The following is a 14,162-nucleotide window of genomic DNA, read 5'->3' on the forward strand; positions in this document are numbered from 1 at the left end:
CAAGGATTTAACCACTAAGTTTCAACATGCTTATAGGTCTGGTCATTCCACCTGTACTGCAATGACACAAATGTCGGATAGCTGGTTATCATCAATTGATAATTCAATGCTTGTGGGTACAATATTACTTGACTTCAGTGCTGCCTTTGATATGATCGACCATGACATTTTGATTTCCAAACTTATTAGTTATGTTTTACTTCCTCTGCAACCAAGTGGTTTACAAGCTATCTGTCGGAGAGGTCACAGAGAGTTTATTTTAATGGTGCATTATCTAGTAGTAAATCCTTGGACTGTGGGGTTCCTCAAGGAAGCTGCCTCGGACCTCTTTTATATTCAATCTTTACTAATGATATGCCATATGTACTCAGCAAGGCTGCATTGACTATGTTTGCTGATGATTCTACTCTTTATTATGCAGCCCCTACATATTCAGAACTTAATCAGGTTCTGTCTTGTGAGATCTGCAAATTATATAACTGGATCAAAACTAATAAACTTATTTTAAATATATCAAAAACAACGAGTATAATATTTGGTTCCAAGTATAGATTATCAGATAATCCTAAATTGAATATACAAGTAAATGGTAAGACTATACAGCAAGTAAAAAGGGTGAAGCTTCTCGGACTTTGGCTTGATTGCACATTGTCATGGTCTGATCACATCAATAAAGTGGTTGCCAAAATGGGCAGAGCTGTTGCCATAACGCGTAAATGTGCTCCATTCGTCAATTCACAGTTGTTTAGTCGTGTTGTTCGTACATTGGTTTTATGTCATTTAGATTACTGTTCAGTTGTATGGTCTGCTGCATCAAATGGTCTTCTTAGTAAACTACAGGTGGCTCAAAACAAGGCTGCAAGACTGGTTCTTGGTTGGCAGATGGTCAAGCATAGACTATCGGCTAATATATTAATATATTTTCACAGAATTATAAATACTCACACTCCTAAATTTCTTCATGATAACATAATTTATTGCTCAAATACACACTCACATTATACTAGAGGGGCAAGTAGTGGACAGATCACTTTACAACTGCCTAAGTCTGAATCCATGAAGAGGACTGTTTTCTATCGGTCAGCTGTGCTATGGAATAATCTTCCAGTGGTGGTTCGTGAAATCAAAGGGAAAATTGTCTTTAAAAAGAGACTAAAAATATATTTGTTCTCATCTTGATGATGTAATATAGCAAGGTTGGGCATAAATGAAGCGCATGTTGTTTTTCATTATTTTATTGTTTGTATTTTAATGTATACTTTCGGTATTGCTGTTTTTGTGCTTTGTATGTTTTGTCTGGACCCCAGGAAGACTAGCTGTCGTTTCGGCGTCAGCTAATGGGGATCCTTTTAAATAAACAAATAAACAAATTCAATGACAATAAAGGCTTTCTGTTTCTAAATGGAGCACAGCTGGCTGCATCCAAACAGTGGCGACACTCAGTGGTTACTGGCAGGGCAGTCCCTAAAAACAACCACCAGCCTCCATGTTAAGCTCTGTACGGTAGATGTATGCAAGAACTACTGACAGACTGAAGCAGCATTTTTAATTAAAGGTGTCCTGATTTCTTTCATCTTGAAAATAAGGTCAAACCAATCAAAATGCAAAACATATCAGGAACCAACCAGAGACGACTGCAGAGCAGGTTAAAGTGAACCCTCCTCATGAACCAGTTAGAGATGTCACAAACCAGATGAATTAATGTCGGGGCCCTCTGCTTCTGCATGTCCCTCAGTATGCCTTCACCGTGTTTAACATTGGAATCTGTAATCACAGGAATAATATTTAATCACAGGAATAATATTTAATCACAGGAATAATCTGTAATCACAGGAATAATATTTAATCACAGGAATAATCTGTAATCACAGGAATAATCTGTAATCACAGGAATTCAATATAAACACAAGAAACTTGTGCTAAAGAAAATAAAAAATAAAATAAAATAAAATAAAGGACCAGACTCAGTGAATAATTCCCTACACTCCGTATTATATAGATCAATGAGCAGTGCTGACCAACATATCATTGGGGTCATCAGGTGGGAACCTCCTTTCATCAGTGTTTCGTCTAGTTGGGCCCACGACACCTCCAGGAGGCTAGACAATGACCACTGGCGTCCCAGAGTCACCCCCCTAATGCCAGCCAACACTGCCCCTCACACCACAACGACCATAATCTACCTCAGCCTCTCACCAACTGCACACCAGTTAAAGCGGGGTGGGGATGCAAACCCTGGTTCGGGTAGGGGGAGAAATAAAAGAGGTAAGAAAAGCAGGAATGGGATTCAAACCCTGGTTCGGGTAGGGGGTAATGAAAGTATAGAGGCTGCCAGAGGTGGAGGAAGGACAAGACACACTAGCAGATTCAGCAGACAAACTCACCTAAACAGTCCTATAATCACTAAAATACCAGCAAAAACAAATCCATACAACTCACTCTCACCAACTGCACACCAGTCACAGCGGGGTGGGGATGCAAACCCTGGTTCGGGTAGGGGGAAGAAATAAAAGAGGTAAGAAAAGCAGGAATGGGATTCAAACCCTGGTTCGGGTAGGGGTAGTGAAAATATAGAGGGTGCCAGAGGTGGAGGAAGGACAAGACACACTAGCAGATTCAGCAGACAAACTCACTTAAATAGTCCTATAATCACTAAAATACCAGCAAAAACAAATCCATACAACTCACTCCAAGCCAACTCACCCAAAATGGCCGCCTGGTTTCAAAAGGATCACATGTGCCTGTAGCGACCCGACGTGAGTGCTTACCGGATGTGAGTACTCCGGATATCCGGGCGAGTATTTACGTGCGTTTCAAACATCACGAATGCTTTGCGGTACCACTGCTACCCGATGTGAGTCGCGCTGTGAGTCGCGCATGAGCAGAAGTAATCTCACGGTTGACACGAAACAATAACAATATAAGATTAGTACGACGCCGTTTGGTGCTATTGTCTACCATTTACCACTACACACGCGCTGTCAAGCAGACTGGACTGAAAGTCTTATAAACACCATTGTTTTAAAACTTTAGGATTACACTAATCTATGTTGGGAGTCAAGCACAAGACCAACCAAGAGCTGAATGCGCATAGTCAATATTGAAATATAGTAGTAAAAAAAAAAAAAAAAAAAGAATTTCATTTCAAAATTAAGGGGACATAAACAGTAGACTAACTGGTTTTATACGATTAATTTTGCAAAATATATACTAACTGGTTTTATATGATTACTTTTGCATACATTGGTGAATGACAAAAATATATATAATAATAAAAAAAAATATATATATACACACACACACACACTTACTCTCTGTTCCAGCCACTCCATCCAAGGGCAGACAGTGGAGCACGTGGAAGTTTTTAGGTACCTGGGCACCGTCTAATGTCTGTGAGAAAGACCGGAGCCACACCAAAGACAATTTTCTGTTGTTGTGCCACCTGACATTTTTGGGGGCAATCTGTCTTTACTTCTGTATGCTACAAAAAAAATAAAATTAACGCGATTTGAAATTCCACTAACCGTTAAGTATCAACAAGTGTCTAACTTATGAAAACCTGGTGCATGTGTGACCAGGGGATGTTACACAGGTCAAAACTTTGACTACGCCAGTCTCATTAAGGGTGAGGCGTCACTGGGGCTGCTGTACACAAACAATTTCCCCTGCAGGTTTGAAAGAACTTGAGGACACAGTTGTTGCAAAACATATACTTTCCTTTATTTTCTTCTTCTTGTATAAAACATTCTAAATGTGCAGAGTTGCAGAGAGGGCAGGCGAGTAATAAAAGCACAGTGCTACTCTGATATGAACATGTATAGTACACATTGCGAACTTGAAACACAGCAAACAAAGAAAACCAACACAGAAGTTAGTACATGATCTTACTGTGTTCACAATGTAGAGGTATACATTGAGACAGTCACTAGGTTCAACCTTACTCTGTCAATTGTGCCAGAAGTATATTATATGCAAACCGGAAAAACACTGGCAATTAGATTCAGACAAGGTATAAAATAAAATCCACAAGAGTCAGAAGGCCTAGACCAAAAACAAGTGGTATATAGTCATAAGGAACAGGGTGTTCAGATGCAGCCCCTGGTGGCAACAGGGGTGAGGAAAAACTCCCTTTTTACTTGATTTGATATTTTTCTTGGGATAAAAACTCAGTATAGTCTGAGGAAAAAAAAAAACCCATGAAGTCAGGAAGAAACCTCAGGCAGAGACCGACGGCCACCAAGGGGAGCCCCCTGCCAGGGCTGGTTACGAACAGGTTAAAGGAAGAGGGAGGTAGGGGGGGGTGCAGCAGGGTGACGCAGGGTGACGTTGTCTGGCCTGGGCGACTAAGAATAGGCAAGGGTGAAGAGGTGGGTCTTCAGCTGCTTCTTGAAAGAGTCGATGGAGGTAGAATCTCTGATGTGAAGAGGAAGGGCGTTCCATCTCTTGGGCGCGTAGATTTCGAAGGCGGCTTCACCAATCTTCTTTGGTGGGGGGTTGGGAATCCCTAGTCGCTAAGCATCAGTGGATCTGAGAGCTCGGGCAGGGGCATAAAAAGAGAGCACGTCAGAGATGTAACAGGGAGCAAGACCGTGTAATGCTTTAAACACTGTTAGCAGAATCTTAAAGTCAATTCTATAGGAGACAGGCAGCCAATGTAGGCCTGCCAGAACAGGAGATTATGAACACTAAGAGGTGGACAGTAATTGGAAAAACGAAACAACTACATTGCGAACTTCCTGCACAGCAAACGAAGAAAACTAAAACAAATAAGAAAATAAACAAACTCCAAACTAAGGAAAAAAAATAGCACAGCAATCAAGGCACAGCAAACAAAGAAAACCAACACAAACAAGAAAATAAACAAACTGCAAACAAAGGAAATAAATAATTGCACACCTCTACACAGTAATCACAGCACACAGATGTTTACAGCACAAAGTTCGCAATGTAGAGGTATCATGCAACCATATTAAAAGCATACCATAACCATAAAAGCACAGCAAATAAAACAGACCCCTGACCCCTAAAAACACTTTGTACACAACGGGGCAGGGCGCAGGGGAACTATAGCTTCAAATTGATACATTGTGGACTATTGTAGTTTCATGCCAATTTGCTTACCATTGGCATGTTCTCGGCCTCCCTCACGTGGTCCTCCACAGGATCCACAACCAGGTCCTCCACAGGGTCCTTTTCAGTCACCAGGTTGAATGAGGGATCACCGGTCCGAGAGGAAAACATACACACAAATGGACAGTAAAGGGTCAGGTGTGCGCACACACACTTTAGTCTTTCCTTCCAACAGAGGTAACTTATCCGGGTAACCAGTACACCTGTGTATTTGTCTTACAATCAGCTGACTGGTTGGATCAAGTTTGTGGTGGGTTCTTGTAAGGTTTTTAGTGTGTTACAGTAACAGCTATGAAATTTCATGTGCAAGTGTTGTACTTAAACCATGAATTTACTTTTCACACCTCTGGTTTGGCCATACCTTGACTTTCCGACGAGGAAGCCTATAAAGAGGCTCCAGCTTCCCGCAGAGCAGATCTTTAGCCTCCTGCGTCCAGAATGCAAAGCGTTGCCCGTGTCTGCAGAGAAAATCAATGAATACTACATGTAGTGATGTGAAATCAACAAGAAGTTTAAAAATGTCTATCCACTTTTAAATGGTCCTACCCTTCAATGGAGAACCGCTCCATGACCTCCAAACACCACCATTTGCGGATTGATGGCATGTCCTCCTACATAAAACCAATTGTGTGAAACCACTGTGAACATTTGTATCTGTGAAGACTAGACCTATGGACAATGTTAATTATGTCAGCCAATGATGAATATACAACTTACCTCTGAGAAGTTTAATGGAGAGCTGATGCAAAAGCTGAGCGCATACTACAAAACAAAGGGGAAAATATTAAGTGGAAATATTAAGAGACCACTTCGAAAGGATCAAAGTGGTCTCTTAATTTTTTCCGCGGCTGCATGTATATTAGGCAGCATACATATTAAGACGCATCTGACAAAAAAACATATTAATAATTAAATAATAATAAATAATCTTTTCAGAAGTCACTTGCCAGGGCATCTTGAAAAGGACCTGCGTCTTTGGCCCATTTGTCACCCAACCAGGCGTATCCATGGTCTTGCTTCAGGGAACAGGAATTGTAACCATGGTGGTCATGATAGACTGACAGCCTCTGACAATCGTGGCCTGCTAACATACCACGAAAACATTAATAAAAGAGAAATTAACTTTAATGTCATACAGATCACCTCCACAAATTAAGCTTCAAAAGATAAGATAACTCTTACTCTCCACTCGATGATATGGCTTGAGACGAGAGATATTGTGCTTTTGCCGTGTCCCCTTCTCTGTAGTGATTGTGGCAACACCTTTTCCCGACAGGCCTACAACTGTATATGGCCCTCTGTGGCGGGCAGACAGGCCTTCTGTGAGGGTCTTGTTCCTCGGGTTCTGCGACACCAGCACCTGATCACCAACACCAATTGGACGGACTGGCAATTTTTTGCCCTTGCGGGTGGCAAATCCCTTCATTTGGCGTTGCTGTGCCCTTTCAATGTTTTGCAAAACCTAAAATACAGTAGTAGACATAATACAATAGTCATTGTAGGCCTGGCTAAAACACACCTATTCTGATCATCACCTATTGTCTTTTAGAACTGACCTTCTCGTTCACCGCTTTCATTTTATTGACCGCACTGTCAATGTCCTCCTCTGGATTGCCCAATTCAAAGTCTGTCAGGGGACAGGCGTTATGCACCTCGGGCAACACTGGATGGCGGTGGAACATCAGATAGAAAGGTGTATGCCTTGTGGATGCCTACACACATAGCACATTTACATTAGGATTATAAATAGACAACAGGAAACAGAAAAAAGCTAGAACGAATAGCCACCTGTGAAGATGTGTTGATGCCATAGATGACAGCATCGAGGTGCAGATCCCAGTCATCATGAGCATCGTTCACATATTTCCTTAAGGCACGCTTGATGTTTTGGTTAGTCCGCTCATCCTTCACATTAATAAAAAGTACAAATTAAAATGCAATAAATTATTTTTTTAAAGCATAAATTCCATGCACGGTATGTACAAAAAAAAAAAAAAAAACATTATATTTTTTATTACCTGGCCATTCGTCTGGGGGTGATAGGCACTGGAGACCGAATGCTTAATGTGGAGCATGTCAAAAATTCTCTCATTTAACTGTGGACAAATTATGTAAAAAAGATTATGGTTCCATGAATGATTTCATTCATGGAGAAGTATGATGAGCCACAAGTTTGTAAATGGGCCAGAATGACAACAACTGAACTGGATTGAAGGCAGTTCTACTGATGCAGACACCAACACTGTTACTGATGTAAAAAGCTTCTCACCTCGTTTACAAACTCCTTCCCTTGGTCAGTTATTATTCTTTGGACCATACCGAACGTGTACATGATTTTTACAAGTGCTCGGCATACCTCCACTGCTGTCTTCGAAGGAAGAGGGGCGGCAGCAACCCACTTACTGTACAGGTCGGTCATGGACATAATGTACTTATGTCCTCTTTCCGTTTCCTTCAGTGGACCAACAAGGTCCAGCCCGATGACGGTCCAGGGATCTGTAACCTGACAAAAATGCCTCATATTTATGTCACCTACATTTTGCAGATGGATACATAAAAGTAACACACATTGTGTATGTTTTTTCTTGAAAGAATGCAAACCGCCTGCTTGAATTGAATAAAAACTCGCTACCTTTATGGGATGCAGGGCTGGGGCATCCGTTTGGATGGGGTCATTGAGCTGACACTTGTGGCAGCATCTCACCTTAGACAAATAATAACAACACATAGGAGACTTCTTTCCACTCACATTTTTACTGCGTGTGACGACAAAATCAGACACAATGAGGAACTAGGCATACAAGATGATATGAATAAAATTCTGAATAAAAGTAGGCTTCTTACTTACCCAGTTCTCGACGTCCTTTGCCTGGCCGTCCCAGAAATAGCCAGCAATAGTTTTATTTCTAGTACCCCTTACACCTCTGTGGTTGCCAGACCCAGGGAGATTGTGGCACTCGTTAAGGACGGCAGTTTTTTCCGCGTCACTGGTCACCACCAGCCGCATGTACTGCCGCTTTGGTCCGACATAAAATATGCGACGATCTATTAAAACAAGAAAAATTATAGGCCTAACGAATTTAGACTTTTTGATAAGGCTACGTGAGGTTAAGTCCTGATCGCGAATCATCTCCTTGGCTCGCTGCCAAGTGCTAGTCAGCATCAAGCGACAGTTCTGACAAACATTGACATTCTGACAAAACAGAGTAAAACAACAAAATGTAATAACATGACAGGGTGTATACAGGTATAAACAAGTTAAATTTAAGACTTTTTAAGACCTTTTAATACCACTTCTAAATGAAATTTAAGACCAAACATACGATGGAAATACCAAGTATTTCCAAGTTGACACACTGACAGTATGGTAAAATGACAATTGAGTTTAAGAACATCGGCTAAATGTGTGTCATGCGAAAAGATCGCAAAAGTGTCATCACTGTCCTAAATTAAATTTATTACAATATTTTCAGAACATTTAAGTCCCATGAACAAATGCTTATAAAATCAAGTAAATATATATAAAAAAAAAATACTGTTCCTTTAGAGCAAAAAGAAAAATACACAAATATTTAAGACCCATGCAATGTGAATTTAAGACAATTTAATACTTTTTAAGGTCTTATTTTCAGGAAAATTGATTTACGACTTTTTAGACTTTTTAAGGACCCGCGGCCACCCTGCATGATTAATGACAGTAATAAATGCGCCTCCGCTTCCGAACAAGCGGATAGGTAGGCCTATAATTGCTGACATAAATTAAGTTTATTATTTATATCTCGAGTAAGATTGAAAAAAATGTCAAGTCGGGAATGTGATGAAATTGGGCTTACCTTTCAGTACAAAGCTTTTCGATGCGCGGCGAACCTTCCATCTTTCCTCCTTCCCCCAGAGGGGCAAAACTTGCCCCGTCTCTAAAAAAGTTTTTACATTCTCATAAAACTGAGAGCCTTCCATCTTCTGTCAGGAGTCAGACCTGTCAGGAGTCTGACCACAGATTCTCTCCTCCTACTCAACTAGGTCTGTGCTACTCAAATTAAGTAGCTGAGGTAAAACTGTCGTAAATACGCGCCAAATACGTGGCCGGATATCCGGAATACGCGGACGGATATCCGGAATACGCGGCCGGATATCCGGAGTACTCACATCGGGTAAGTACTCACGTCGGGTCGCTACAGTGCCAAACCCACCACTTAAATAGCTTGAACTTCTTCTTTGCTTTTTCAAAAGTCTGTTTACCCTAAGTGCTCCCCCTGCTGGGCCCCCAGCTGCTATTGCTTCTTCTTATCCAAATCCACTGACTGGATTGTAATGCTTTATCTGAAACCTCCTGCACTATTTTTCTCACACTCTGTCCAGTTACACCCAGCTCCCTCAACAATGAGACAACAGACTTTGCAACAAATCCTCTACATCCTACTTCCACTGGACAAATTCTAACCTTCCATCCTCGCTGCTCTGCTTCTGCCCCCAACTCCACATATCTAAGCTTTTTCCTTTCATATGCTTCCTCTACCAATTCCTCCCAAGGAACAGTCAGCTCTATGAAATAGACTCTCATTCTACTCCTAGACCACAAGACTATATCAGGCCTTAAGTTTGTAGAGGCTATTTCCTGGGGAACAACAAGCTTATTTCCTAAATCTACCTGCATCTCCCAATCACAAGCATCCTCCAAGCTGCCGTGCCTCCTTATCGTCTTTTTAACTTTCTCCCCCTGTTGAACAAACTGAATTGCAACTCTCTGTACCTTGGACCCTCCTAAGTTTACCTGCCTTCGTTTATCTTCAATACCTGCAGCTAAACTTCTTAATACTTGGTCATGTCGCCATGTATACCGAATAATATTTAATCACAGGAATAATCTGTAATCACAGGAATCTGTTCCATCAAAGGTGTGTGGGACCCAGATGATGTTGGAACCGGTAAGAAAGGAAACACTGATTTCCACAGACCACCTTCAGCTTCCTCTGCTGCACTGCAGCGTCTATTTGTTTGGGTTCTGGGTTTTTTGCCTGGAAGGAAGAGCACTTCGTTCCCTGGAGCTGGAGGCGGGGCTTGTGTAAATATGGCACCATGCACTTTGGACAGTTTGCACATTGCAGTTTGCATTTTTTGATATAGATATAGTTATCATTCATTGGCTGGTTTCTATATTTCTTGTCCCTCTTTTAAAATGTTAACTGTGCTGGTCGGTGCTGTGATGTTCACATGGTTCCACCTGCAACAAAGGGACATCACATGTAATGTGCATCTGTGTGGAAATGCTGAGAGGAAGTAATGTGTGTAGATGTTGTGCAATAAGTGTCAGTGCATCGTAAAGTGTGTGTGAAGTGGTACTTACCAGTCTCTTCATAGACTTTATGAAGATTGTTTATATGTCTATGAGTCTCTCTGTCTCCAGGGTGTTTGAGTAAAAGGCTTCCCCAGCAAACAGGCACTATTTTTATAGTTCTGGGGCAGCCAAGCGGTAGTTAGTGCAAGGTATTGGAGAAAGTGTATTTTTCTCGCATAGTGCAATACACTAATGAACAGCGGCGGTCGGCCCATAGGGGGCGCTGGGGCCTGAGAAGAGGAAGGGAAACGTAAAATATATTTTTATATATTCAGTTAAAAATGTTGGTTTAAACACAAGTTTGTGCCTACATGCAATATTCATTATATGCACTAAATTCACCAGTGATTTTCCACAGACAGACTCGTATCTTTTCTGTCTTGGGGCGCTGAAAATGTGGCCCCAGCAGCAGATTTCAGGTTAAAAAAAGGTTTGTGCAGCATGGTAAATCAGCGGGATGATGGTGAACTTCACGAGCGAGGTGCAGCTTCCACCGAATTCAGGGAGATCCTGATTTATCTACCCGAAGGGGAAGAAGTTAGCTACAAGAAGCACAATGGAGGAGAAAGTCCGGATTAAGGAGCTGGGACCCGACAGCCCGACCTTATGATCAACCAGCAGACCGGGGAGAAAAAGTCTGCTGACAGGCTGTGGAACAGCCAATGAAGGAGAACTGATGACCTGCTGGTATGTGGAAAATTACTCAAATCATTATCTTGCAATCCAGTGCTTATATGCAGTGTTGTTGGTAATGTGAGTTGACCAGATAAAACACAAATAGTGACAGCGGACTTGCTACTTATTCATTGGCCCATTGAATGGGTCACTTTAGTCATCATAGCTGCTGTTGCCCCCCCCCCTCCTGAGAAAAAGGATTATCACCCAAAGCCATCAGGGGCCCAATTCAGGAAAAAAAGAAAAGAAGAAGAGGAGAAACGAGCAAAGGTTAAAGCTATGATTACTGTATCCATCATCCGTGTTATGGATGAAGGCAGGGCCGCCCCTCGCAAAACTGGGGCCCCAAGCAGAATTTTATTTAGCTCCCGACTCGTACTCTCCACCTGCATCCACCTGCAGCCTCTGGCCGCTGATTGGTCAGATGCTGCGTGCTGTCGATCATTGCGTCTCTTTTTCTTTTGTCTCCTGCCTCGGGCTGACCTCACAGCAGCGATGCGCAGCCTTTGCGCATTTGTGAAGAATGCGTCCCCTTGCTCAAAATGGGGGCCCACATGGGGCCTACGCACAGCGCATGTTCTGCGTGTAGGGAGGGGCGGCGCTGAATGAAGGGCTAATGTTAAGGCCCAATCCCAATTCACCCCTTACCCCTTACCCTCCGTTTTGCGCGTTCACGTGAAGAGGTAGTGTTGTCCCAATACTCTTCCAAAGCCCTTCCCCTTAGCCCTACCCCTCCGTTGTAGCCCTTGAAACGGAGGGCTTCGGCCAGGCAGACTCCGTTTGAAGGGGTATGATATATTTCCCAGAGTACAACGCGACTAACGGGAGATCGCGAGTCTTTTTAAAAATTCACCACACAAATGTAAGTTCTTCTAATTTTTTTTGCCATAATTTAACTGTTTTAACCGTTTTAGGTTGTGATAACTGGTGTATTGTGTGAGTTTAACATGGTGGCAATGTGTAGTTGTTTTCTGCTATAAACGCACATGGGAAAAGTCGCTATTTACATGGAGTAATCGGTCAATGCATGTGAAGGTGCTGCGAAAGAGTTGTCGTTTTTGAAATTGTAACACGAGTATTTACAAGCAATGTAGTTGGTTAACCATAGAGAAGTTCCTTTTGAGTGACATGAGCGTCATTTCGCTACCTATTATCACAAGTATTCACATACGTGACTGATTCACAGGGACTCAAGCACAAAGAGCCTGATCAGGTTTAGCGCCCAAAATGAAGATCTGTTTCTAAAGTCATCCCCATCCCCAAAAAGAAGTAGGAAGTCCAATCCCATAATGGATTACCTGATACAGAAGAGCCTGAAGGAGCAGAAGCGCCACGAGGAGACGGAGCAGAAAACGGAGCCCTTTTTTGCTCAGTTTGAGCGCATGATAGACAAACTTTACGGTGAGTTGATGCGCCATGCACCTATTGTACACACAGCCAACACTACCGCATTCTGAAACACCTTTTTAAATTTTTTACAATGGATGAAAGTGCATGCTATAATGTCATGTCGTGCCTTGTTCCCCCAGAACATCACTGAGCCCATCAGCACCTCCGATGCGCCATGCACCTTCGCTGTTCCTGCTCCGGTCATCTCGTTCTTGATGATTGCACTGTTGCCCGTTTATATTCATACTGTTTATTGTCCATATTTGCAGCAGACACTTTACAGCAGACACTTTAAGCTGTTATTTCTGAAAATAAGCAGCCTTACCAGTCTGTAATGTGAGCCTAATAAAAGAAATTAAGGACAAAGGGTTTGTGAGCATGATTATCACATCAACATCATATGAACGACTGGAACGGATATTGGTATGAAGAGATTTATTATACAAGGGATAACAAAAAAATTGGGGTAGGCTACATGTTGTGGTCCAATCGGCAATAATTTGTAGGATGACCCGTCTGCTGGAAAGAAAAACATGGAAAGATCAGGCTTTCATCCTCCCAAACCAACACATTGATAGCACACACAAGGCAGTGCATTTATTTATATCATCAAATCTGAACCTGGTACAAAGAAAACCGCTTCAAAAACGCATGAGCTGCATGTTTATCCCAAACGGAACGAGGCGAGTAACAAAGGCTAAACGTTAGCTTATGCTTTCAGCTAGGTTAGCCAGGTTAGGATACTACTCCAGTCAATAAATCAGCAAATCTCACGAGACAAGCAAATTGTTTCTATATTACGCGATTATATGTACGGTTAGAAGCACTTTCATATACACACACAAATATATTATCATTTTCACACGCCGGCTCTGGAAGCTACCAGCTGCTCACTCACACGCGTTATTTGCATTACGCAAATAATTGTACATACCGTAACAAGATCCAGCAATGCTCCCAGATGTCGAAGACGCCTTCGCCTGATGGCACTCCGTCGATTCGACGCAGATATTTCTAAAAATATCCGAATAGCCCAGGACAGCGCGAACACCACAGCACCGGTCATGTTTGTTTACTTCTGGCTAAAGCTGTCGCTTTTGGTTATGTAACAACTGACGGCGCGGACTTATTACGTTCGTGAGTGTGAAGTGCTGTCCCAATTCGAAGGGGTATGTTTTCAGCCCTCCGCCTACCCCTACGTTCGAAGGGGCGAGGGGTAGGGGTGAGGGGTGAGGGGTAGGCGAAGGGGTAGGAAAATAGAATTGGGATTGGGCCTAACTCTCACGTTTGTTAGCCTTCTTGCTGGGATGCTTACTATGCTTATCCAACAATAATTTGGTCTTAACTCAACAAACACGAGACCTAATTTCACCAGAAGATTGTGCTTTATAAAACTGTTACAGTTGGGTTATTATTTATTTTCCATCATTTGGGTTAACGTTGGGCCCTGTAATTAGCCAACAGAATCTGTAGGTAGTTTCAAAGACGAACATTTGCCATCTGCTACAACTCTATTTCGTGACAAAGCATAGTTTAACCATTCAGAACTAAAAGTGTGCCAATAATTCAAGGCAGTAACTGAGGAGCTAATAGTTCCTCCTGAAAGACAGATTAATATAGCGTCTAATGACAG

The sequence above is a fragment of the Odontesthes bonariensis genome, chromosome 12 (genome assembly GCF_027942865.1).
Source record: "Odontesthes bonariensis isolate fOdoBon6 chromosome 12, fOdoBon6.hap1, whole genome shotgun sequence".
NCBI lineage: Eukaryota > Metazoa > Chordata > Actinopteri > Atheriniformes > Atherinopsidae > Odontesthes > Odontesthes bonariensis.